Source organism: Anser cygnoides, unplaced genomic scaffold (genome assembly GCF_040182565.1).
Source record: "Anser cygnoides isolate HZ-2024a breed goose unplaced genomic scaffold, Taihu_goose_T2T_genome scaffold_42_1, whole genome shotgun sequence".
Taxonomy (NCBI): Eukaryota; Metazoa; Chordata; class Aves; order Anseriformes; family Anatidae; genus Anser; species Anser cygnoides.
Window position 1 is genome coordinate 1,199,630 of NW_027103066.1, and position 24,419 is coordinate 1,224,048.

At 43.4% G+C, this 24,419-nt stretch overlaps 1 pseudogene; it reads left to right on the plus strand.

Annotated features, from left to right (window-relative positions):
• LOC136789184 (ADAMTS-like protein 1) overlaps positions 1-24,419 on the plus strand; it is a 108,553-nt pseudogene that overhangs the window by 33,524 nt on the left and 50,610 nt on the right.

The following is a 24,419-nucleotide window of genomic DNA, read 5'->3' on the forward strand; positions in this document are numbered from 1 at the left end:
TTTTCTAAGGCTCTTTATGCTTGTTAAGGGAGGATTCTCTGAATTAAATGCCTTTAAAAGACCCAGTGTTCCTGGCAGATAAACACAGGATAATTATCAGTGTTGTAACACTCCAAGCAATTTTTTTAAATAACTCTTTGCAGATTCAAGGCTATTTATTTTTAAACAGTTCTATTCCTTAGCTAAATCCATTAGGATGTTCATCGTGTTTTCAATAGTGTTTCTGGAGGAATATGGATATAAGCTTTCATTTTTACAAGCCACTATAAATATCGACTCTGCAGACCTCAAATAGGAGACATCCATTAATAAATCTTTGTCCTTCTTTGTTTTATTACTGAGTAAGTGATACTTACTTCTTTCCACAAGTGGAAACTTCTTTCCACAAGTTTGAGAAAGGACCAGCCTCACTGACTCCCAAACAATGAAATTGGTGTTTTTGCCTGAATCCTGTGCAGTATATGCATGTGCGTGGATGCTCATAAGCATGTGCTGAGGCAGAGAGATGGTTGGCTTTCCCTCTCTGCTTTCAGTGGGGACCATCAATCCTTTCTGTTAATTATTGTTTGCAGATTTTTGTATGAGCAGAAGAGATCAAAATGATGACTGCAGTAGAAGAAGCCAAGGCCACAGTACCACCAGCAGTTTAGGACGGCATTTGCCAGCACTTCTACCAGAGGAGTCAATAGCTGCTGTGGGGAGCTCTTTCTTGCCCTTATTTGTAGCACCCATTCCCTTGAATCTCCAGAGGTGCTGTGCAGTCACACAATCATCCTGGTTAAAGCCAGCCTGAAGTGTAATTAGGTTTAGCCTAGATTAATTTTGCACTCTGGCTCACTGTGCAAGTGCTCAAATACTTATGCCAGTATATGTGAAAAGCAGAAAAAAAAAAAAAAAAAGAAAAAAAAGGGAAAAAAAAAGACAATAACAACAACAAAACAAAACAAAACAAAAAAACAGGAATGAGTAAATGGCAGAATTAGGTGTATGGATTGTCTTCTTTAGTATCAGTCTTGCCCTATGTTTCCTTAAGCTAATTTTTGAGCCAGGCATAATTAGGTAGCAATGTGGGGAGATGCATCTCTTTAAGTCAGTACTCTCACAAAGCCCTAGATCCCCTCTAAAGGGGTGCTGGGGGATATAGGAACTGGCTCTGCTCAGGAGCTGTGGGAGGCAGGAATGTCAGGAGACACAGTGCAAACACTTTGCATGCATGGGTGGGTGAGGTGAAACTATGGCACATCTCTCCTGCCTGTGACACAAGCACAGTTCTGTGTTGTAACAGAGTTGTGAGACCTTTCTGAACACAGAGACAGCAAGCACATTATTCAGATGGGATGTGTCTAAATAAGATGTGTCTAAATGTGTGTAAAAATAATTCCTCTCAGAATTATTGCTTCATATTGTCTGTAAATCCAAGTGAACTTTGCTGCCATTGGTCTACCCCCTTTCTTTGAATAATGTGGGAGCTGGAAGGTTCCACTGGAGAAAAGTCAGCAGAGATCCCAGACCAGTGAAATGGTTCCAGGGGTGAAGGACAGGTGCAGGCACAGCTCTGGTGCAGTAATACAGTATACTAGAAAAGTGTTCCTGCGGACAAGGAGGAATCTTGTTACTGTGTTTGGCTTTCTCTGGCATTTGTCGATAGCATTTGACACTGAGTAGCGAGTTATTTTTCATAAAACAAATCTGTGTGAGTGACTGAAGGGCAAGAAGCAAGAAAAGATCTGTTTTGTCTTACTCTTTTATCTGGTCATGATGAGAGACTTCCTGGGATTTGTTTGACTGACAGCGGGAACATGCTTTTGTTGTGTTTATACAGTGCCTAACTCATTTTGGCTCTGGTATATGACTGCAGTCCTTAGGCAATCTTGAAATAATACTTTTAATCATATTTTTCTTGATTTACTCTCTCCTCAGGAATGAATTGTTCTCAAATGAAAGGCTGATAAATGTTTTCTTTTGCTGAAAACTAAAGTATTGTTTTACTTGCTTAATTTTTTGGAAGCTTTTGAGCTTCATAACATTCTAATTGGGACAAAAACTATTTTTACTCATTAGAGAGCAAACCAAACAGAACATAAATACATCTTTCTTTACAGTGTTCAAGTCTGCACTTCCATTCTATCTTTCAAGAAAAATGTATATCCTAAAAAATGAGGCTCACATTAAAATTTATGCATATCTCTCTCTAAGAGAGAAGGGCCTTTCATGTCTCCAAGATTTTATAAATAATTTTCTTTTTAACTGCCTTAGTATATATTTTAATATTTCGTCATGTGGTTTACTACTTCTCAGACATAATTCCTTGTTGCAAACTATAAGCAATTCCTGGTAATTTCAGCATAACACAACATCACCCTTCTCCTTTACTAGGTGAAGAGAGAAATGGAATTGAACTGTCTGGACTACGCAGAAGAATTGGGAGCCACCTATCAGCCACCACAAAAAGATCTCAGAAACAGGGCAGAGACACCAAGCTTCCCAAAAAAAAAAAAAAAATTTAAAAATAATTCAGGAGACTGCATCTGTTTGTTCAAAATTTCCTGCCCTGCATGGGTAGAAAATAGATACAGAGAGGAATATTTACATTAAAGAGAGAGGGGAGGTGGGCTGTCTGGATATTAATCAGCCAGTTTGTTGTGGTTTAACCCGGCTGGCAGCTAAACACCACACAGCCGTTCGCTCACCCTCCCCCCTCCCTCTCTGGGATGGGGGAGAGAATTCCCTAATTCCACACAATTGGCTCCGGTGTCCCAGCACCGGAGCAGCCAGGTGACAAGCTGCTCACCTATACAGCGACCAAAATCTTTTCGCATATCTCGTAGCTCACGCTGGTATAGGGTTCGGGTAGTTACTGTTGATTTTTCGACATCCTCATCTTCATCCTCCTGCACCTTTGATGGCCCAGCCTCGTCTTCACTATGCCCAGACCTAGCAGAAGACTGTCTGCGTTCTAAACGACCTGAGTCTCTATACCATTTTTTCACCTTGTCTACAGGGGCAACTTGCACTGCTACAGCTCGTTTCTCTGACCCAGCCACAGGGTCTGCCACAGCGGTTGGAATACCCTCTGCGGGGTCAACTTGTACTGCTACAGCTCGTTTCTCTGACCCAGCCACAGGGTCTGCCACAGGGGTTGGAATACCCTCTGCGGGGTCAACTTGCACTGCTACAGCTCATTTCTCTGACCCAGCCACAGGTGTGGGAGCAGCTGCAGGAGCTGGAGCTGCTGCAGGGGCTGGAGCGGCTGTGGGAGCTGGAGCTGGAGCGGCTGCAGGAGCTGGAGCGGCTGCAGGAGCTGGAGCTGGAGCGGCTGCAGGAGCTGGAGCCGGAGCGGCTGTAGGAGCTGGAGCCGGAGCGGCTGCAGGAGCTGGAGCCGGAGCTGCTGCAGGAGCTGGAGCTGGAGCGGCTGCAGGAGCTGTCGCTAGGTTGATAGTAGCATCAATTGCAGCTCGATAGGCACAAGCCAGACCCGAGCACGCTACAGTGATTTGTGTCACTTTGGAACTGCCAGAGTCATGACACCTTTTTTTCAAGCATTCTGCCAGCTTTTTAGGATTTTGCAGTTGTTCAGGGGTGAATGTCCAAAACACTGGAGGTGACCACTGCTCTAGAAACCTGCCCATATCCTCCCACACTCCCTGCCACTCGCAACTATCCCGCCTCAAGACAGATCTCCGGATGAGATTCCTAAGTAGTTGTTTAACCTTAAACAAAACCTGAAGCGCATTCAGGAGACATAACAACAAGAGCAGGCTGGTCTGAGTATCCCAAGGATATTCAACATCTCGGAGAACCACCGTAACTAGCTCGGAGGATAAGAGGGTGGTGAAGGAGAAAGGGAGAGTGAACAGGTAGGGAAACATGTCTTCCCCTGTCCCCTTCACAGATTGGCTCCCTAACGAAAACAGGCAATAGGTGTAATTGCTAATAGTTTCCGAGATATGGTTTCCAAAGTATAGAGTCGACGACAGTGCTGAGTACAAATACCAGGTTAGAGTCGTGACCAGAAATCTCATCATTTCATAAGCCATTGTTACACCGCACAGTACCATAACAATCTTAAACCAGGGCCCGGAAAGGATAAACAGTGCAACAGGGAGCACATACAGAAAGCAACGCGCTATAAAACTCAATTTGGAAAACAGGCACAGCAGACTGGAGATTAAGGCAATCAACATCGTGACTAGCAACTATTAAGCAGGTCCAATACTTATACCAATTTTAGTTTAACACACTCTGGTCAAATCTGTCGATATCTCAACCCTTCGTGCCCCACGTTGGGCGCCAAAAGGACTGTTGTGGTTTAACCCGGCTGACAGCTAAGCACCACACAGCCATTCGCTCACCCTCCCCCCTCCCTCTCTGGGATGGGGGAGAGAAACGGGAAAGTGAAGCCGGTGAGTTGAGATAAAGACAGTTTATTAGGACAGTAAAATAATAATAACAATAATAATAATGGTAATAATGATAATAGTATTAATAATAATAATGTGTATGAAACAAGTGATGCACAATGCAATTGCTCACCACCCACTGACCGATGCCCAGCCTATTCCCGAGCAGCCGGCCCCCCCACCCCGGCCAGCCACCCCTATATATTGTTTAGCATGACGTCAGATGGTATGGAATACCCCTTTGGACAGTTTGGGTCAGCTGTCCTGGGTCTGTCCCCTCCCAGCTCCTGCTGCACCCCTAGCCTGCTCGCTGGCAGGACAGAGCAAGAAGCTGAAAAGTCCTTGGCTTGGTGTAAGCACTGCTCTGCGACAATTAAAACATCAGCATGTTATCAGCGCTCTTCTCATCCTAATCCAAAACATAGCACCCTACCAGCTACTAGGAGGAAAATTAACTGTCCTAACTGGAACCAGGACACTCAAATAAACCTTCCTCCTTACCTTTTGGAAAGAGCACACACTGCTGTCATGACAGCCATAAATACTGAAGGTTATTTAATGGGTTATTATACTAACCTTATAAACCAATTGTTGAGGCCAACAGCAGGTTGCAGCTGTTATACAGCTTTCACATGAGTTAAAAATCAGTGGAATGCCATACTGCAAGAAGTCTTGAAGGACAGGAATTCAAGACTGAACAGTTAAGTTTTGAAATGCAGTAGGAGTAGACCTCATGCATCTCAGAAAAGAGAAATATGAAAATTACAAAAGGAAGAAAAGGCAAAGCAATCAACTGGAGAAATTCTTATTTACCACACTCAAATTTCCACCATTTTTCTCACTAATACAAACTCTTTTTTAATAAGCTGAATTTGGATAAATATTTACATCATAGCTACTGTTATCTAATATGCATAATACTATCCTGTAAATGAAGATCTTGAATTAGTTTCTGCTGGTGAAGACTTTTCCATACTGTCTGACACTGCCAGTAGCACAAAGCTCAGGCAGACACTTAAACCTAAATCATCCAAATCATGTGCAAGTGCCTCATTTTCCAGTTGTGGGGTATAGGAAAGGACAGCTTTTCAACCTCCGTACTGTAATTTTAAGTTGTTGCTTCCATGTCTTTTGTATAAATTTCTGAAAACAAACAAAATATGTTGCTTCTACTTCCCAAAATATTTTCATTTTTTAAAGTCTGCTGTGACATCTCTGTTTTTTGTTGTTGTTTTTGTTGTTGTTATATTTTCTTCTTGGCTGAAACTAGACATTGATTTCTACCCAAATTCACAAGTAATTTTTGCCCTCATTTGCCATGGTGCAAGTGTGATGCAAGCTGACTGACTCTCATCTCCCACAGTGTTCACAGACATGTGGAGGTGGTGTCCAGAAGCAAGATATGCTTTGCAAGCAGCGCCTGGCAGATGGAAGCTTGTTAGAGCTGCCAGAAACTTTCTGCTCCATGCCAAAGCCAGTTACCCAACAAGCCTGCAAAAATGAGGACCGTCCCAATGAATGGCTTCTCTCTGACTGGTCACAGGTATGCTCTTTGTATGCATAAGTATTGATTGTGCTGTTCTGGGTGACAAAGTTTCTCAGTCACTTGAGATGAAGGAGCCAAATGTGCTCAGACTGCACAAAGCCTACTATGCTCAGTTTTATCCTATTATCTGTCCTTATCATCCTGGTAGGGGATGTGACCACTAGCTCAATGTGCGTCTCTGGAGATTGCCTCTATAAATGTGGTTTGCCATCCAGCCAAAGCATTAAGACCTTCCTTCTGGCATAAACACAACCCATGCTCAAAACAATAAATTCCTGCCTCTGTCCATGCACAGCGTTTGCTTCTGTTCATGCAAGGCATCCACGAGGAGTAATATTCGCTCCCTCAGGCTCAATGCTTTTTCTTCCCAAAGACTCGCATTTTGAAGGCAGTTCAGTTGTCAAGAGTCTTTTCCTGCTGGGGGCCACTCCAGCCTTTCCCTATGATGCAGAGGAGAAGGGAGGAATTACTCCAGTCTGCTGTAGGCATATCGTTACAGATGCCAGGCCTCTCTCACTCTAGGACACTGCTTTTGCAATGTTAGCTAGTTACTTCCTTCCTTCAATTTAAGAATGGCAAAACAAACTCATTCTGCTGAAGTCTCTAGCATTCCCCAGGCTCCCTTTCCAGTCCCACACGGCTTAAGAAAAAATTTCTTTACGTTTACAACAGCACTAATGAAAATACAATTTAATCTTTTAATGCCAGTAAAAAGAAAACCATTCTCCCTCTTGCAATCTCTACCTCTGCTCTCCTGGTTCTCCTTCATGAAAGCAGGTAGAAAGTACCTTAATTGTAAACGAAACAGTGGTCACCTCATAGAGCTGTCTTACCTGCAGCCTTCTTGTGGTGATCTGTCCACATTTCACTCAAATAAATGGTTGTTCTCATTAAGACATGTCCATTCTGGCAGTGAAGGCGGCAATTCTATTCCTAATCTCTCTTCCTTAACAAGAAGTTGCTACATGGTTTATATTGACATACATACTACTCATATTTCTGCATTTTGGCACTTTTTAAAATCAAATCTGACTTCACTCTTCCCTCTCCATCTCACTTGAAGGCTGCCTTTTTGCCCTTTTCACCCTCAGTTTGTTTTCTCCCCCTCACTCCACCTCCAACCAACATGTGTATTGCACTGTAGACATGGGATGTAGTGCAATGTGTGCATCTCTGTGCTGGTAAGCCTTACAATGATCAGCCTGCTTTCCAGCTCTTTTGCAGGCCACCACTGGTGTCCCAGTGCAATGGACCACATTCTCAATTACTGTGATTCTGTTTACATAAGTATGAAATAAAATATGCCTGCTTACTTCCCCCGAACAATATACACCTGTGCATTGAGCACTGCAGTTTGGTATTAACGGGTTTGTACTCTTTTGCATAGCCCATATCTGTTAACTACCAGAATTAAATAACAGTATCTGAAACATCCGTTTATAATTTCTGCTAGAACTGCAAGAGTGGCGCTCAGAGATTAAGCATAGGTCAAAGTGATTTTAGCAGAACGGAATTTCATCTGCGAGGTGCAACTCAACGTGGTCTGCTCTTGGCTATGACCAGGAATTTTTCAACCCAACAGACACAAATAAATAGAAACAACATGCAAAGACAAGCTATGCAGTATAGCAGAGTACTGTTAAAAGAAGGGATATCACTGGATAGAAAAAAGGGGGGACAGTAAGATTCAAAACCGCAAAGGATAGAAATACTTGTTATTTCATCTCCCTACTGTGCCTGCATCATCTGTAGCTGAATGGCCAAGTGCTGTTCTGATTTCTTCCCCTGTAATACATTGAAAGCTGTAACTGACCCATATGGTGGTATGAGTATGCAAAGTGGGGTTGGAGGTAAGGGTGAGGGTGGTGGACAAGGAGCACTCCTTTACTTTTAATAAATTTTGTTCCTAATGTTTCTCATTCTGTTCCTAGTGTTCAGTGAGTTGTGGAGAGGGAACCCAGAGTTGAAACGCTATTTGCAGAAAGATGCTGAAAACTGGGGGTTCTGTCATCATCAATTCCTCATTGTGCCCACCTTTGCCATTCTCATCCTTGATCAGGCCTTGTGCACTAGCTACCTGTGCAAGTAAGTGAAAAAGACACAGGAGTGTCTGGGGGAAGCGGGTTTGAATATCCATCACTAAGAAATTCATGCTGTCACATGCTCCATAATCTTCTCTTGCACTAGTGTTGCTCAGTATTGCAGAGTGGTGGCGGCTGCTCCTGCTGCTGCTGCTTGTCTCTGACCAAGCATGCTCTGTTTAGGAATAAGACAAGTCAGTGGATAAAAGCTATAAATCTTACTGTGGAGCTGGTTCTGACCCAATGTGCCAGAAGAGAGTTACTGGTTTCTGGAAGAAATGGCACAAAATTCTGATCCAAAACTAGATCTAAATTTCACAACTGGAACATAGAGACTTAGAGATACTGGACAGTGCCTGAGCTACTAACACTCTGCTAAGATAGCTACAAAGAAAATGGTTGGTAAGGAATTTTGTGGAAGATCAACTAAAAAGTTGTTTTTTTTTTTCATTTTGTCACTTGGAACTCTCTGTGACTTGGAATTTGTAAGGAACCATGCAACATAAGTTGGATGTATTTTATGGTGGTATTTCATGCATTTTCTGCTGCCCTTCTCAAAAGCAGTAGTCTCCCTACTTGGCTTGCAGCAAGACAGCTGGATATGTGAAAGATTGAATGGCAGCCTAGCTTTAGCTTAGAGTAGATTATGAACTCTAAAACCTGTTAAATGTTGGGTATGTCGGGGAGAAAATAAGATGTGACATTCAGAACCAAAGCTAAGGCCAAATGTGGCATGGTATTCAGTAATAATACACTTGTGCTGTTTTGTTTAGTGTTTTGTAACAAAGATATCAGTCATAGAGATCTGGAAACTGAAAGTTTCCACTTTAATAGTATATACCCTGTATTTTTAAGCCTATTCCAGACAGTTTTGTTCTGTTCAATGTTATTCCTTGAGTTAGCATCATTTTCACTCCTCCTTACTGCTGTGATCTGCAAGATCACATTGCACTTCAGGTTTGGGATGGTAAACACTTGTCTTTTTTATGTATTTATTAGGTAATAGTCTTCATTTAAATACTTTAACAACAAGAACTACCTTTCCATTGGATTTTTCTCCCTCACATAAAGTTTATCTTCCTAGCACTTAGGTTCCTGCATGTACCCTGGACAGGACTACTTTTGCATTCCTAAAGTGTGCCTTGTTATTCCTTTTACTGTGATTGGTCCAGCTTAATGTTCAGTAACTGGTGGCCAGTTTCTCCCATTATCATCTAATGGGTCAAACGCTGCCAGCACCAAAGTAAACTGCTTGGTTTTTTTTTAATGGTACCACATACTAATAGTATTAATGATATTTCAGGGCACAACAGGCCAGCTCATAAGCAAAGTCCCCATATTGTGGCCGTAAAGAAAGTTTACATCCAGACAAGGAAGCAGAAGAAGCTACACTTTATTGTGGGTGGGTATGCCTACCTGCTACCCAAAACCTCCGTTATTCTCCGATGCCCCACGAGGAGGTTCCGGAAGTCAATGATCACTTGGGAGAAGGATGACAAGAGGCTCATCAGCTCAGCTCACATCACTATTGCACCCTACAGTTACATGAAAATCCATCGTTTGAAGCCTTCGGACACTGGGACATACACCTGCATAGCAGGGCCAGCCCGTGAACATTTTGTAATTAAACTAATAGGAAGCAACAAGAAGCTCATTCCTGGGCAGCCAGCTGTCATTAGGGAAGAAGAGTCCATGAGAAAGGCCAGCCTAAATGAAGCCTTGCGAACACAGGAGAAACATATCAATGGGATTCTCTTCAATGGAAGCAAGGCTGAAAAGTGAGGGCACATTGCTGAGCCTAGCAGCTGGTATGATGATATTGTCTCAAGGCTGCTACAGCACAGGGGTTGGCCAGGGGAAAATCTGGAGTACTGGGAAGCCCAGGAGTCCATGGAGAGAAACGTATCCTCAGAGGAAGACCAGAGCCGGGAATATAACCTGCCATTTACTATGGTCACAGAGCAGAAACGCTTAGATGATATCATGAGGAATTTGTCTCAGCAACCTGAGGAGCTTAAAGATATCTACACTGAGCAGCTTGTTGTACAGCTGGCTCATGACGTTTTTAGGAGTCACTTGGAGCATCAGGAATCTGTCCTCAAAGCATCAAGGCGAAGAGTTGACTCAACTTCTGTGGAATACCCTTTCCACAGATGTGTTTCTGGATTTACTAGCTCCCTGAGGACATAATCTGCTGAAGCACTTCTTCCCACCTCCATGGGCATGACAAACAGCTTGTGCAGACCTCATCAAAAGCCTGCCATCCTCCGAAAGATTTCAGCAGCACAACAGCTTTCTGCTTCAGAGGTTGTCACCCACCTGGGACAGACAGTGGTCCTAGCCAGTGGCACACTGAGCATGCTGCTTCACTGCGAAGCAGTGGGAAACCCAAAGCCCACCATCAGCTGGGCTAAGAATGGAGAGGAGGTGAAATACAGTGATAGGTAAAATAAATTACTTAACTTTTAAGAAAATAGTTAACATTTTGACTCTTCAGTTTCCATGCTTTAAGGCCAGTCAATCGTATGTGCCAAACCACATTTTGCTGTAGTCTGGTTTCATAGCAGAAAGTAGGACTATCACATGTGAATTGGCAAACAAGGCACTATAACTCTTCAGAAAGGTCTGGATGCCGAATCAGTCTGGTGTGACAAACAGAAGCTTTACTTTTGTTTCAGTAAATGAAAAGAAGAGGTTGTAAAGTACTGAAATAGATAAGTACGTAAGGTAGTCAACAGACCACTCCATGTCTGGAGCGCTGGGAGCTTCAGCGTATTTCCCTATTTGAAGGTGGAGGTTCCTGCTGTGAAGATTGGTTTTGATATACAAAGATTGAGTATATCTTCGGATTTCAAAGTTAATCCATTCAATGGGTAGGACTAGTCTGTGACTCTCTCTTTTATTGTTTTAGACTGGTTCCAAATTTAGAGGGATGTTCATGAAAGGAATTATGTCAATACACACTTTTGTGTTTGACCACAGAGATACCAGAGAACAAACCTGAAATTTGGTTTGCTGTCAAGCAGTGCGCAGTATAGTTCCCTGGGGAAGAGTTCGTCCTTGTCCTGGTTCCAGTTAGGACAGAGTTAATTTTTCCTCATAGTAGCTGGTAGGGTGCTATGTTTTGGATTAGGATGAGAAGAGCGCTGATAACATGCTGATGTTTTAATTGTTGCAGAGCAGTGTTTACACCAGGCCAAGGACTTTTCAGCTTCTTGCTCTGTCCTGCCAGCGAGCAGGCTAGGGGTGCAGCAGGAGCTGGGAGGGGACAGACCCAGGACAGCTGACCCAAACTGTCCAAAGGGGTATTCCATACCATCTGACGTCATGCTAAACAATATATAGGGGTGGCTGGCCGGGGTGGGGGGCCGGCTGCTCGGGGATAGGCTGGGCATCGGTCAGCGGGTGGTGAGCAATTGCATTGTGCATCACTTGTTTCTTACACATTATTATTATTAATACTATTATCATTATCACTATTATTATTATTATTGTTATTATTATATTCCTGTCTTAATAAACTGTCTTTATCTCAACTCACAGGCTTCACTTTCCCGTTTCTCTCCCCCATCCCAGAGAGGGAGGGGGGAGGGTGAGCGAACGGCTGTGTGGTGTTTAGCTGCCAGCCGGGTTAAACCACAACAGTCCTTTTGGCGCCCAACGTGGGGCTCGAAGGGTTGAGATATCGACAAAATTGACCAGAGTGTGTTAAACTAAAATTGGTATAAGTATTGGACCTGCTTAATAGTTGCTAGTCACGATGTTGATTGCCTTAATCTCCAGTCTGCTGTGCCTGTTTTCCAAATTGAGTTTTATAGCGCGTTGCTTTCTGTATGTGCTCCCTGTTGCACTGTTTATCCTTTCCGGGCCCTGGTTTAAGATTGTTATGGTACTGTGCGGTGTAACAATGGCTTATGAAATGATGAAATATCTGGTCACGACTCTAACCTGGTATTTGTACTCAGCACTGACGTCGACTCTATACTTTGGAAACCATATCTCGGAAACTATTAGCAATTACACCTATTGCCTGTTTTCGTTAGGGAGCCAATCTGTGAAGGGGACAGGGGAAGACATGTTTCCCTACCTGTTCACTCTCCCTTTCTCCTTCACCACCCTCTTATCCTCCGAGCTAGTTACGGTGGTTCTCCGAGATGTTGAATATCCTTGGGATACTCAGACCAGCATGTTCTTGTTGTTATGTCTCCTGAATGCGCTTCAGGTTTTGTTTAAGGTTAAACAACTACTTAGGAATCTCATCCGGAGATCTGTCTTGAGGCGGGATAGTTGTGAGTGGCAGGGAGTGTGGGAGGATATGGGCAGGTTTCTAGAGCAGTGGTCACCTCCAGTGTTTTGGACATTCACCCCTGAACAACTGCAAAATCCTAAAAAGCTGGCAGAATGCTTGAAAAAAAGGTGTCATGACTCTGGCAGTTCCAAAGTGACACAAATCACTGTAGCGTGCTCGGGTCTGGCTTGTGCCTATCGAGCTGCAATTGATGCTACTATCAACCTAGTGACAGCTCCTGCAGCCGCTCCAGCTCCAGTTCCCGCAGCCGCTCCAGCTCCAGCTCCCGCAGCCACTCCAGCCCCTGCAGCAGCTCCAGCTCCTGCAGCTGCTCCCACTCCTGTGGCTGGGTCAGAGAAACGAGCTGTAGCAGTGCAAGTTGACCCCGCAGAGGGTATTCCATCCCCTGTGGCAGACCCTGTGGCTGGGTCAGAGAAACGAGCTGTAGCAGTGCAAGTTGACCCCGCAGAGGGTATTCCAACCCCTGTGGCAGACCCTGTGGCTGGGTCAGAGAAACGACCTGTAGCAGTGCAAGTTGCCCCTGTAGACAAGGTGAAAAAATCGTATAGAGACTCAGGTCGTTTAGAACGCAGACAGTCTTCTGCTAGGTCTGGGCATAGTGAAGACGAGGCTGGGCCATCAAAGGTGCAGGAGGATGAAGATGAGGATGAGGATGTCGAAAAATCAACAGTAACTACCCGAACCCTATACCAGCGTGAGCTACAAGATGTGCGAAAAGATTTTGGCCGCTGTATAGGTGAGCAGCTTGTCACCTGGCTGCTCCGGTGCTGGGACACGGGAGCCAATTATGTGGAATTAGAGGGCAAGGAAGCCAGGCGGCTGGGATCCCTTGCTAGGGACGCCTATATTGACAAAGCAATTGGAGATGGAGCACGATCTCACAGCCTCTGGAGGCGTCTCCTGTCAGCTGTGCAGGAAAGGTATCCCTTCAAGGAAGAACTTGTATGTCTACCAGGCAAATGGACCACCATGGAGAAGGGAATTCAGTACATGAGGGAATTAGCCATACGGGAAGTAATTTATAAGGACCTAGACGACGCACAAACATCCACAGATCCAGATGCAGTCCGGTGTACACGACCCATGTGGCGGAAGTTTGTACAGAGTGCCCCATCATCATATGCCAACTCATTGGCAATACTAGCCTGGAAAGAGGAGGAGAATCCCACAGTGAATGAAGTGACTAAAATACTCCGGCAGTACGAAGGAAATCTCTCCTCTTCCCTACAGGCCTGTGTCTCGGCTGTGGAGAAACTCTCTGAAGAGTTCCACCAACTTAAAGAGAATTTATCTTCCCCTCCACCTAAACGAACCAGTGTCCAACAGCTAAAAGAGAATGCTTTGGAGAAACTTTCTGAAAAGATCCACCAACTTGAAGAAAGATTATCTTCCCCTCCACCTGAACGAACCAGTGTTCACCAGCTAAAAGAGAATACTTTGGAGAAACTTTCTGAAAAGATCCACCAACTTGAAAAAAGATTATTTTCCTCCCCACCTGTACAAACCAGTGTCTCAGCTATTAGGGGTAAACGTTCATCTATGCAAGGAAGACAATATGGTGGGCACACACACCGCGCCACCCTGTGGTTTTACCTACGTGACCATGGAGAGGACATGAGAAAATGGGATGGAAAATCTACTGCGACCCTAGAGGCACGGGTACGTGAATTGCAAAAGAAAACAATTGGGAAAAAGGGGTTCTCTGAAAAGTTTGCTGCTCCAACTTCCAGCAGGCAGTCCTTTAAACACAGAAACGAAGATTCTGACCAGGACTAGAGGGGCCCTGCCTCCAGCCAGGGGGAGGAAAGGGACAATCGAGTTTATTGGACTGTGTGGATTCGATGGCCTGGCACGTCAGACGCACAAAAGTATAAGGCTTTAGTAGACACCGGTGCACAATGTACTCTAATGCCATCAAGCTATAAAGGACCAGAGCCCATCTGTATTTATGGTGTGATGGGGGGATCCCAGCAGTTAACTGTATTGGAGGCTGAAGTGAGTCTAACCGGTAATGAGTGGCAAAAGCACCGTATTGTGACTGGCCCGGATGCTCCGTGCATCCTTGGCATAGACTATCTCAGAGGAGGATATTTCAAGGACCCAAAAGGGTTCCGCTGGGCTTTTGGCATAGCTGCCTTGGAGACGGAGGACATTAAACAGTTGTCTACCTTGCCTGGTCTCTCAGAGGACCCTTCTGTTGTGGGGTTGCTGAGGGTTGAAGAACAGCAAGTGCCGATCGCTACCACAACTGTGCACCGGCGGCAATATCGCACCAACCGAGACTCCCTGAGTCCCATCCATAAGCTAATTCGTCAACTGGAGAGCCAAGGAGTGATCAGCAAGACTCATTCACCTTTTAATAGTCCCATATGGCCAGTGCGAAAGTCTAATGGTGAGTGGAGGCTAACAGTGGACTATTGTGGCCTGAACGAAGTCACGCCACCACTGAGTGCTGCAGTGCCGGACATGCTAGAACTCCAGTATGAACTGGAATCAAAGGCAGCCAAGTGGTATGCCACAATTGATATCGCTAATGCATTTTTCTCCATCCCTCTAGCAGCACAGTGCAGGCCACAGTTTGCTTTCACTTGGAGGGGAGTCCAATATTCTTGGAATCGGCTGCCCCAGGGGTGGAAACATAGCCCTACCATTTGCCATGGACTGATCCAGTCTGCGCTGGAGCAGGGGGAAGCTCCTGAACACCTGCAGTACATCGATGACATCATTGTGTGGGGTGGCACTGCAGAAGAAGTTTTCGAGAAAGGGAAGAAAATAGTCCAAATCCTTCTGAAGGCCGGTTTTGCCATAAAACAGAATAAAGTTAAAGGACCTGCACGAGAGATCCAGTTTTTAGGAATAAAATGGCAAGATGGACGTCATCAAATCCCAATGGATGTGATCAACAAGATAACAGCTATGTCTCCACCAACTAGCAAAAAAGAAACACAAACTTTCCTAGGTGTCGTGGGGTTTTGGAGAATGCATATTCCAAATTACAGTCTGATTGTAAACCCGCTCTACCAAGTAACCCGTAAGAAGAATGCTTTTGAATGGGGCCCTGAGCAACGACAAGCCTTTGAACAAATTAAGCAGGAAATAGTTCATGCAGTAGCCCTTGGGCCAGTCCGAACAGGACCAGATGTAAAGAATGTGCTCTACACCGCAGCCGGGGAGAATGGTCCCACCTGGAGCCTCTGGCAGAAAGAACCTGGGGAAACTCGAGGTCGACCCCTGGGGTTTTGGAGTCGGGGATACAGAGGATCTGAGGCCCGCTATACTCCAACTGAAAAGGAGATATTGGCAGCATATGAAGGAGTTCGATCTGCTTCGGAAGTGGTCGGTACTGAAGCGCAGCTCCTCCTGGCACCCCGACTGCCAGTACTAGGCTGGATGTTCAAAGGAAGGGTCCCCTCTACACATCATGCAACTGATGCTACATGGAGCAAGTGGGTTGCACTGATTACTCAGCGGGCTCGAATAGGAAACCCCAGTCGCCCAGGAATCTTGGAGGTGATTATGGACTGGCCAGAAGGCAAATACTTTGGGACATCATCATAGGAGGAGGTGGTCCGTGCTGAAGAAGCCCCACTGTACAACAAGCTACCGGAAAATGAGAAGAAATATGCCTTGTTCACTGACGGGTCCTGTCGTATTGTGGGAAAGCATCGGAGATGGAAAGCTGCTGTATGGAGTCCTACACGACGAGTTGCAGAAGCTGCTGAGGGAGAAGGTGAATCGAGTCAGTTTGCAGAAGTGAAAGCCATTCAGCTGGCTTTAGATATTGCTGAACGAGAAAAGTGGCCAGTTCTCTATCTCTATACTGATTCATGGATGGTAGCAAATGCCCTGTGGGGGTGGTTACAGCAATGGAAGCAGAACAACTGGCAGCGCAGGGGCAAGCCCATCTGGGCTGGGGCATTGTGGCAAGATATTGCTGCCCGGGTAGAGAACCTGGTTGTAAAGGTACGCCATGTAGATGCTCATGTGCCCAAGAATCGGGCTACTGAAGAACATCAAAACAACCAGCAGGTGGATCAGGCTGCTAAGATTGAAGTGGCTCAGGTGGACCTGGACTGGCAACATAAAGGTGAATTATTTATAGCCCGATGGGCCCATGACACCTCAGGCCATCAAGGTAGAGATGCAACCTACAGATGGGCTCGTGATCGAGGGGTGGACCTGACCATGGACACTATAGCACAGGTTATTCATGATTGTGAAACATGTGCTGCAATCAAGCAAGCCAAACGGTCAAAACCTCTTTGGTATGGAGGACGATGGCTGAAATATAAATATGGAGAGGCCTGGCAGATTGATTACATCACACTCCCTCAAACCCGCAACGGCAAGCGCCACGTACTTACAATGGTGGAAGCAACCACCGGATGGCTGGAAACATATCCTGTGCCCCATGCCACCGCCCGGAACACTATCCTGGGCCTTGAAAAGCAAGTCCTATGGCGACATGGCACCCCAGAGAGAATTGAGTCAGACAACGGGACTCATTTCCGAAACAACCTTATAGACACTTGGGCCAAAGAACATGGTATTGAGTGGGTGTATCACATCCCCTATCATGCACCAGCCTCTGGAAAAGTTGAACGATACAATGGACTGTTGAAGACTACACTGAAAGCAATGGGTGCTGGGACATTCAAAAATTGGGATACACATTTGGCAAAGGCCACCTGGTTAGTCAATACTAGGGGATCTGCCAGCCGAGCTGGACCTGCCCAATCAAACCTGTTACGCACTGTAGAAGGGGATAAAGTTCCTGTAGTGCACGTAAGAAACATGCTGGGTAAAACAGTCTGGGCTACTCCTGCCTCAGGAAAAGGCAAACCCATTCGTGGAATTGCTTTTGCTCAGGGACCTGGATGCACTTGGTGGGTAATGCAAAAGAATGGGGAGGTCCGATGTGTACCTCAAGGGGATTTGATACTGGGTGAGAATAGCCCATGAGTTGAATTGTAGTATGTTAATTATTATATAATACTGTATGTCATCACTACCATGATTGCTATATATCATAGATGAAAATGGTGATTAATTAGAATGTATTGGAAAGAGTGTAACCTGAGCATGACATAAATGGTATGGAATAAGGGGTGGATATCTGTCCTGGTTCCAGTTAGGACAGAGTTAATTTTCCTCCTAGTAGCTGGTAGGGTGCTATGTTTTGGATTAGGATGAGAAGAGCGCTGATAACATGCTGATGTTTTAATTGTTGCAGAGCAGTGTTTACACCAGGCCAAGGACTTTTCGGCTTCTCGCTCTGTCCTGCCAGCGAGCAGGCTAGGGGTGCAGCAGGAACTGGGAGGGGAAAGACCCAGGACAGCTGACCCAAACTGGCCAAAGGGGTATTCCATACCATCTGATGTCATGCTAAACAATATATAGGGGTGGCTGGCCGGGGTGGGGGGCCGGCTGCTCGAGGATAGGCTGGGCATCGGTCAGCGGGTGGTGAGCAATTGCATTGTGCATCACTTGTTTCATACACATTATTATTATTAATACTATTATCATTATCACTATTATTATTATTATTGTTATTATTATATTCCTGTCTTAATAAACTGTCTTTATCTCAACTCACCGGCTTCACTTTCCCGTTTCTCTCCCCCGTCCCAGAGAGGGAGGGGGGAGGGTGAGCGAACGGCTGTGTGGTGTTTAGCTGCCAGCCGGGTTAAACCACAACAGTCCTGCATGAGAAATGAACTGCATTTCTCACAGTGCTCCACCAGAGTGTCTCCAACATGGTTATTGTATCAGAATTTGGAGGTAGTGAGGCTTCTTGTCTTCCATGCTTGTATCCCTGTGTAAAACTGCCCCTGGGTAAAACTCCGTGGGCATTATAAACACCGTTCCCTGTGTATGTTCTGATAGAGGCTGGAAACCATGTTAAGAACATAAAAAGGACATAGAACTATTAGAGAGTGTCCAAAGGAGGGCAGTGAAGATGATGAAGGGTCTAGAGGGCAAGACATATGAGGAGCAGCTGAGGTCCCTTGGTTTGTTCAGCCCAGGCTGAGGGGAGGCCTCATGGCGGCCTGCAGCTCCCTCACGAGGGGAGCAGAGGGGCAGGCGCTGAGCTCTGCTCTCTGGGGACAGCGACAGGACCCGAGGGAACGGCATGGAGCTGGGACAGGGGAGGGTCAGGCTGGGTGTTAGGGAAAGGTTCTGCACCCAGAGGGTGGTCGGGCACTGGGACAGGCTCCCCTGGGCAGTGATCAGAGCACTGAGCCTGCCAGAGTTCAAGAAGCATTTGAACAACACTTTCAGACACATGGTTTAATTTTTAGGTAGTCCTGTGTGGAGCCATGAGTTGAACTTGATGATCCTTGATCCTTCCAATTCAGGATATCCTATCGTAAAGCTACAATAGGGAAACATCATTTGAATTTGAGGATGGTTACAGATAAGCCAGTATTTTAACAAAGTTGTGTCTGTACTAAAGGACATAACATGAACTGGCTACTTTCATTTGAAAATGAATGCTGGTCATTTTAATGGTTATTACTGTGGAAACATACTCAATGGCTAATTGGAGCTATCACAGTCATCTCAACACACTGATGTCTAAGCATTAGTCATCTAACATGAGTTGGTACATCCTCACTTGTACAAACTCTCTGCGTGGAGCTCTCTCCCCGTAAAGGTAGCCTGAGAACTTGAGTAACAAAATACTTCTATCAATGTACCACAAAAATAATGACCTTTTTCCTGTGGGTAGCCTTTACGTACAGATCACTCCATTTATATGTGTGCAAGAGTACACAAAAAGATTATTTCAATGCCAGTCATATACTTTACTGTGTTGATAACATACATTTTTTCTCATGTGTGTACTTCAGATTTTATGCTTTGGTCCTGTTCTGTGAGGAAGTGGTATATAAGAATAGGTTGTGGATGAAGCAGTCATGTTAACTGACGTGGTACAACAAAGCCTTCCAAGGATCTGCTAGCAGCTCTTTCTGCACAAGACAGTGACCTCGGTTAAGACATCTGACTGTAGTTAGCAGGTCAGCTTTGGAAATGAGAAGACACAGAGTCAAGGTAAAAATTAATTTCCAGTGTGGTGCCTGTGGACTGTCAGTGAAGTCTTGATTTGGTGAAGACACATTACTCTTTCTGCGCAGTTACACAATCAGCTGAACTCCTTTTTCACTTTGGAAACTGAACCATTCTGTAATCGTTGCTTTTTCTAATGTACGGAGTTTTTTGGTTCTTTTCTCTTTCTGTGTGTGATGGCTATTAAGTATCATGGCATTCACATAAAGAGTGGAGACTTTTGCAGGGGAAGGGGAGACTAAGAGCACGAATGTATCTCTTGTGGAGATCTCATGCAGTCTTAATCAAGACTAGAGCCTATCATATCATTATTTGGCCATAATCCTGTGAAAATATCTTCTTGGCCCCCCAGAAGTTGCATATGTAGATTTTCATTGCCAGTGGTTACATCCTGTTGGAACTATGCCATTAAGTGATTAATTTTTTTCTCTATTTAAAACGACTATGATTTCTGTAGCATCCTTGAAGGGGAAGTGAGGTTACATGAAGTCCATGTATGGTTAATGCTGGCCACTGTGCTCATGAGAAAATTACAAGTTTAACTCACACAAGCAGCCATGGTGTAGCAGCAGACAGATGCATTTAGTTGAGAATAAAACAGTCTTATGATTTCTGAAATTTTAGTTTATATTATATACATACATCTTTTACTTTACAATGGCTTTCAACTTTTCTTTTCCATTCAGTTTGGCCTTACTTCAGCCTTAAATGATATGCTGTATTTCTGAATTATCAGGTAACTGTGTTAGCTTAAATTTTCTGTCAGAAAAACCCAGGAAAGTACATTTTATTTGCTGATTAGTAGCATTAGTCATTGACACCTCTTCCTTAATGGCTGAAGCAATTTTCACTATATCAAATTCTTTCTGTATTCATCATTTGTGCTTCCTCCAGGTTGGTGGGTAGGGAAGGAAACAAGCAGTGCTCTGAGCTTCAGAGATGCTCAGAATCTGTAACTTTGGAGTTAATGGAAGTTAAGAAATTATGGTGCATATAAAAATTGGTTCGTGGATGTTTTGCTGGGTTCTTGACAGCCATGTTCTGGCTTTGGCTCATAATGCTTTTGCTGGTTGCCAATCAGCTGTGTAAATGAAAGCCACAGTTTAAGTAGTCTCCCAGTGTATTGCTGTAAACTGCAAGGTCATCTGTGTGTGGTACACTTGAGCTGTCTTTCAGCTCTGTAGTTTGTCTATTTTTTTACTTTACCATTCTTTGAATGAAGAAAAAATAAATTAAATTAAAAAAAAAAAAAAGAACCAGTTTTCCATGTGCCTTCGTCTCTACCAGTATGGTAGAGCAGTGCTTTCAATGAGAGGAGTCAAAGAGTCGTGCTGCAGACCAACTCATGCCCTACTGAGTATACCAAAACTGGTTGTAGTTGTTTTGTATTGTGATTTTTAGAGTGTAAACTATTGGTTTTAGGTTGGATGATGGCTATCTGAATTGTCTATTATCAAATATTGGTATAAAGGCACTTTCACATATCTTTGCTGTGAGTGTTGTCTGGATGTTGTCATCGTGCCATGGACGTCACAGAAAGGTGTCATAGAAATGAATGGATTTCTATCGCCTATTTCCATGAGCAGTGCTATCCACCGAAAAGCATTTATGTCTACCGCTATGTAGATCTACTTGCAAAAAATGAATTTGTTTAGCCCCAGTCTGTGTACTGTTACAACAAAATGTAACACAGGCCTAACAAAAATGTTTGCTTTTAGTTATCAGTAGAATGAAATCAAATGATACAAAAAGCTGCAGAATTTGAAAATATCTGTGCGGTTCCAGTAAAAGATCCTTGACTTGAGTCTGCATGTTCAACCTGAATGCATATTTAACATGGATTTTCCTATTCTCTTCTAAAGTTAAAATGTTGGGTTGATACCAGCATGGATTCTGAGTGCAGTTTCAGAGCCTGCCAGTATCCATCCCAAAGTCTGGAGAATTCTATAAATGCTGGAAAACACTTCATTTAAAAATAAAATAAAATAAAATAAAATAAAATAAAATAAAATAAAATAAATAAAATAAAATAAAACCTTCTTTAGGAAGAAATTTTAAACATGAAAATTTTTGAGGGATTTATGCTTTACTCAGTAAGACTGTCAAGAAATATCTTTTTTTCCAAGTATGCTGTGACTTTCGCCAGTGGAAACCCTTCAGTACTCGATAACTCCAGTGTATTTTCTAAGCAGACATGAAGCAGAATCTAAACAGTAGATGGTACAGAGTCTGTGGTAGGTGTTTACTACATGCCATCTGAATTAGTCACCGATCTAGGTCATGTAAAATATATTTGTGTCTTGGAGACAATGCAGTATGAAGCAACTGAGATGAGGCTGATTAAACATTAAGCTTTATTATTTTAAGTCCATAAATGAGATTCTGAAGACATGTTGGTGACAGAAAAAATTACTACAGCTGGTATTTTTTTCACTGCTGACAAGCAACTCAAAACCTAACAAAAATAGCAATCTATGAGCAAATAGGGAATCCAGCCAAAATCTTTCTATACAAAGGGGGATAACAAAGTATCTACTTTCAAGAAAAGCAGCTGTGCCAAATTGTGACACACAAATTGTAGAATTATTGAGAAGAAGATTTTTGCTTTCTAGGGAAGGACATTAAAAGGTGAAATGAAAAGGTGAGATGATGGATCTAGGTTGGAATTTTTATTTTTAAAATTAGTTACCTATCTGGCCTATTTCTATTCCTAAAAAAAAAAAAAAGTGCTAGATTCTGTGGTGCCTTAGACTAGCAGAGAGAGATTTGCATCACCAGAGTTGATTAACAGCTAACAAATTATGATTTTTTTGTTTTACATGTTATAATATTAAGAAAGCTTTTTTCTCAACCTGAAAGTGACAGAAACATTTCTAAAAGCATTTTTTTAAATGTTTGTGCATATTCTATGTAAGACTGACTGATCAGCCCATATACTGTATTAGCACACATGCAAGCAGTACACACATAGTTTTAACTATTATGTGCTGGTATAACTGCGACAAATTCTGAAGCTCTAATGAATTCCACGTAGAGACTGAGTAAGTCAGTGCTAAAACAAATTTATATATGATATTGATGCATGCTAAAAGAAGTTTTGTAAGTAAATTTGCTGGACACTAGCATTGTTAGCAGTAGCTAACTAGAAATCTGCCCTACTAAGCGGTAAAAATTAAAAGAACCTTGAAATCAGAAGTGCGGAAGAGATTCTTCTAACCACTGTTTTTGTGGTTGGTGGGTGGAGGTTTTTTGGTTTTCTTTTGTTTTTTGTGTGTGGGTTTTGGTTTTTGGTGGTTTTTGTTTGTTTGCTTTGGTTTGGTGGGTTTTTTTGTTTTCTTTTTTGCTGTGCAAGCAAAGATGCAATTTAAAGATGATTAATGTTTGTTTTGTAAATATGCATTTTACTAGGCACATGCAAAATTCCGTTGACATAAGACAGCTCTCTCCTTTTATTATTATTTATTATTATTATTATTATTATTATTACTACTTTAAAAGGGTCAAAAAAGAATTTCAACTCAATCTTTTTCTATAATATATTTTGATGCGTGGCCCTAATGTGGTTTGTTTTAGACAGCTACCACCCACAGTGTTTTGAAAGAACTCTTCTACTGCTTTTTAGCCCATGAGACAACAGTTTTCAGTCAAGGGGATGAGGGAAAGGAACTCATCAGTTCCAGTATCTGAAAGCGGACTTTTTTAGCATGTGTTTGACAGGCATATCCCTCCCTTACTTTCACCCTTGAGGCCAATCACAGCCCCAGCTAAGAGTTTTACTTAGAACAGCTGCTGAAAGTTTCTGATGAGAAAAGTAATTTATCTTTAGGCTTTATCAACAGTTTCAGCTAAAAATTTAAGAGAAAGGAACAGTAATGATGAAATACACTGTGCAGAAAATGAGGGTACATGAACGCAAACTGATGGAGTTATGCCACCGTAAAAATGGATTATTTGTGAACAGAAACAATTCATAAGAGTGTTAAGGCTGTATTCGTCCCATCTAACTGTGGGCAGTGCACTGAGATCACAGTCAGCTCTTCCTATTGGCAGAGACGGTTCACTCAGCCCAAGGAGGAGCTGAGTATTCCTTTCTATCTTCACTGACTACTAGGGGAGCAACAAAACTACTAAGTTTGCACAAACTGCCTAGTAATCTAAGAATCTGGAGTCTATTTCAGGCTCTGATACTCAGCCCATGAGACACTTCACTTCTTTCTGCCCAGCTTCAGCAGGTTTTATGACTCTTACATGCAATATGTCTTTTTCTTTGCTGTTGCTGCTCCTGCTTTGCAAGTCATTTGACAACATCACATAGGAACTGACAAAGCAAAGGAATAGGTTTCACTTGCCACAGACAGATGTCCTAGATGCAGGGCAATCATTCTCTAATACACATAGCAACATTAGCAGAAGTGGGAATTAGATTAAAATATAGTTTAAATAATCACAGCTTACAGTCACAATGTGAGACTTTGAACTTCTTAATAGACTTTTAAATATAACTTTAGGGCCTAAACTGTAAAAATAATAAATTAAAGATCACCTAAATCTGTAAAAATCCTAGTAAATATATTAATGCTCACACCAACTAAGAGACCTCTATCTCCTTCTTTCTGCTTTACTCCAGGATGCTTCTTCAGCCTGATGACTCCTTGCAGATTCTAGCGCCTGTGGAGGCTGATGTGGGTTTCTATGCTTGCAATGCATCTAATGCTCTGGGATCCGACTCTGTGTCCATTGCTGTCACTCTAGCAGGTAATGGTTCACTGTCTGTGATCGCACAATGGTCCCTGCCACTTGTGCGATTCTGGAGAGAAATAGTCTGCGGGATAACAGCTGGATCTGGAAGGTGGTTGGGGAAGGTGGCTCAACAGAGGTACAAGTCAGTGAAAATTCAGGGAATGTGTTTTGGAAAGCCCTGAGGCATAGTCCAGTTTTCACAGACAGTTCATGACATTTGTGTCTTTATGCAAATGATCAATACTTTTTCTCACTTGCTAAAACTGAAATGT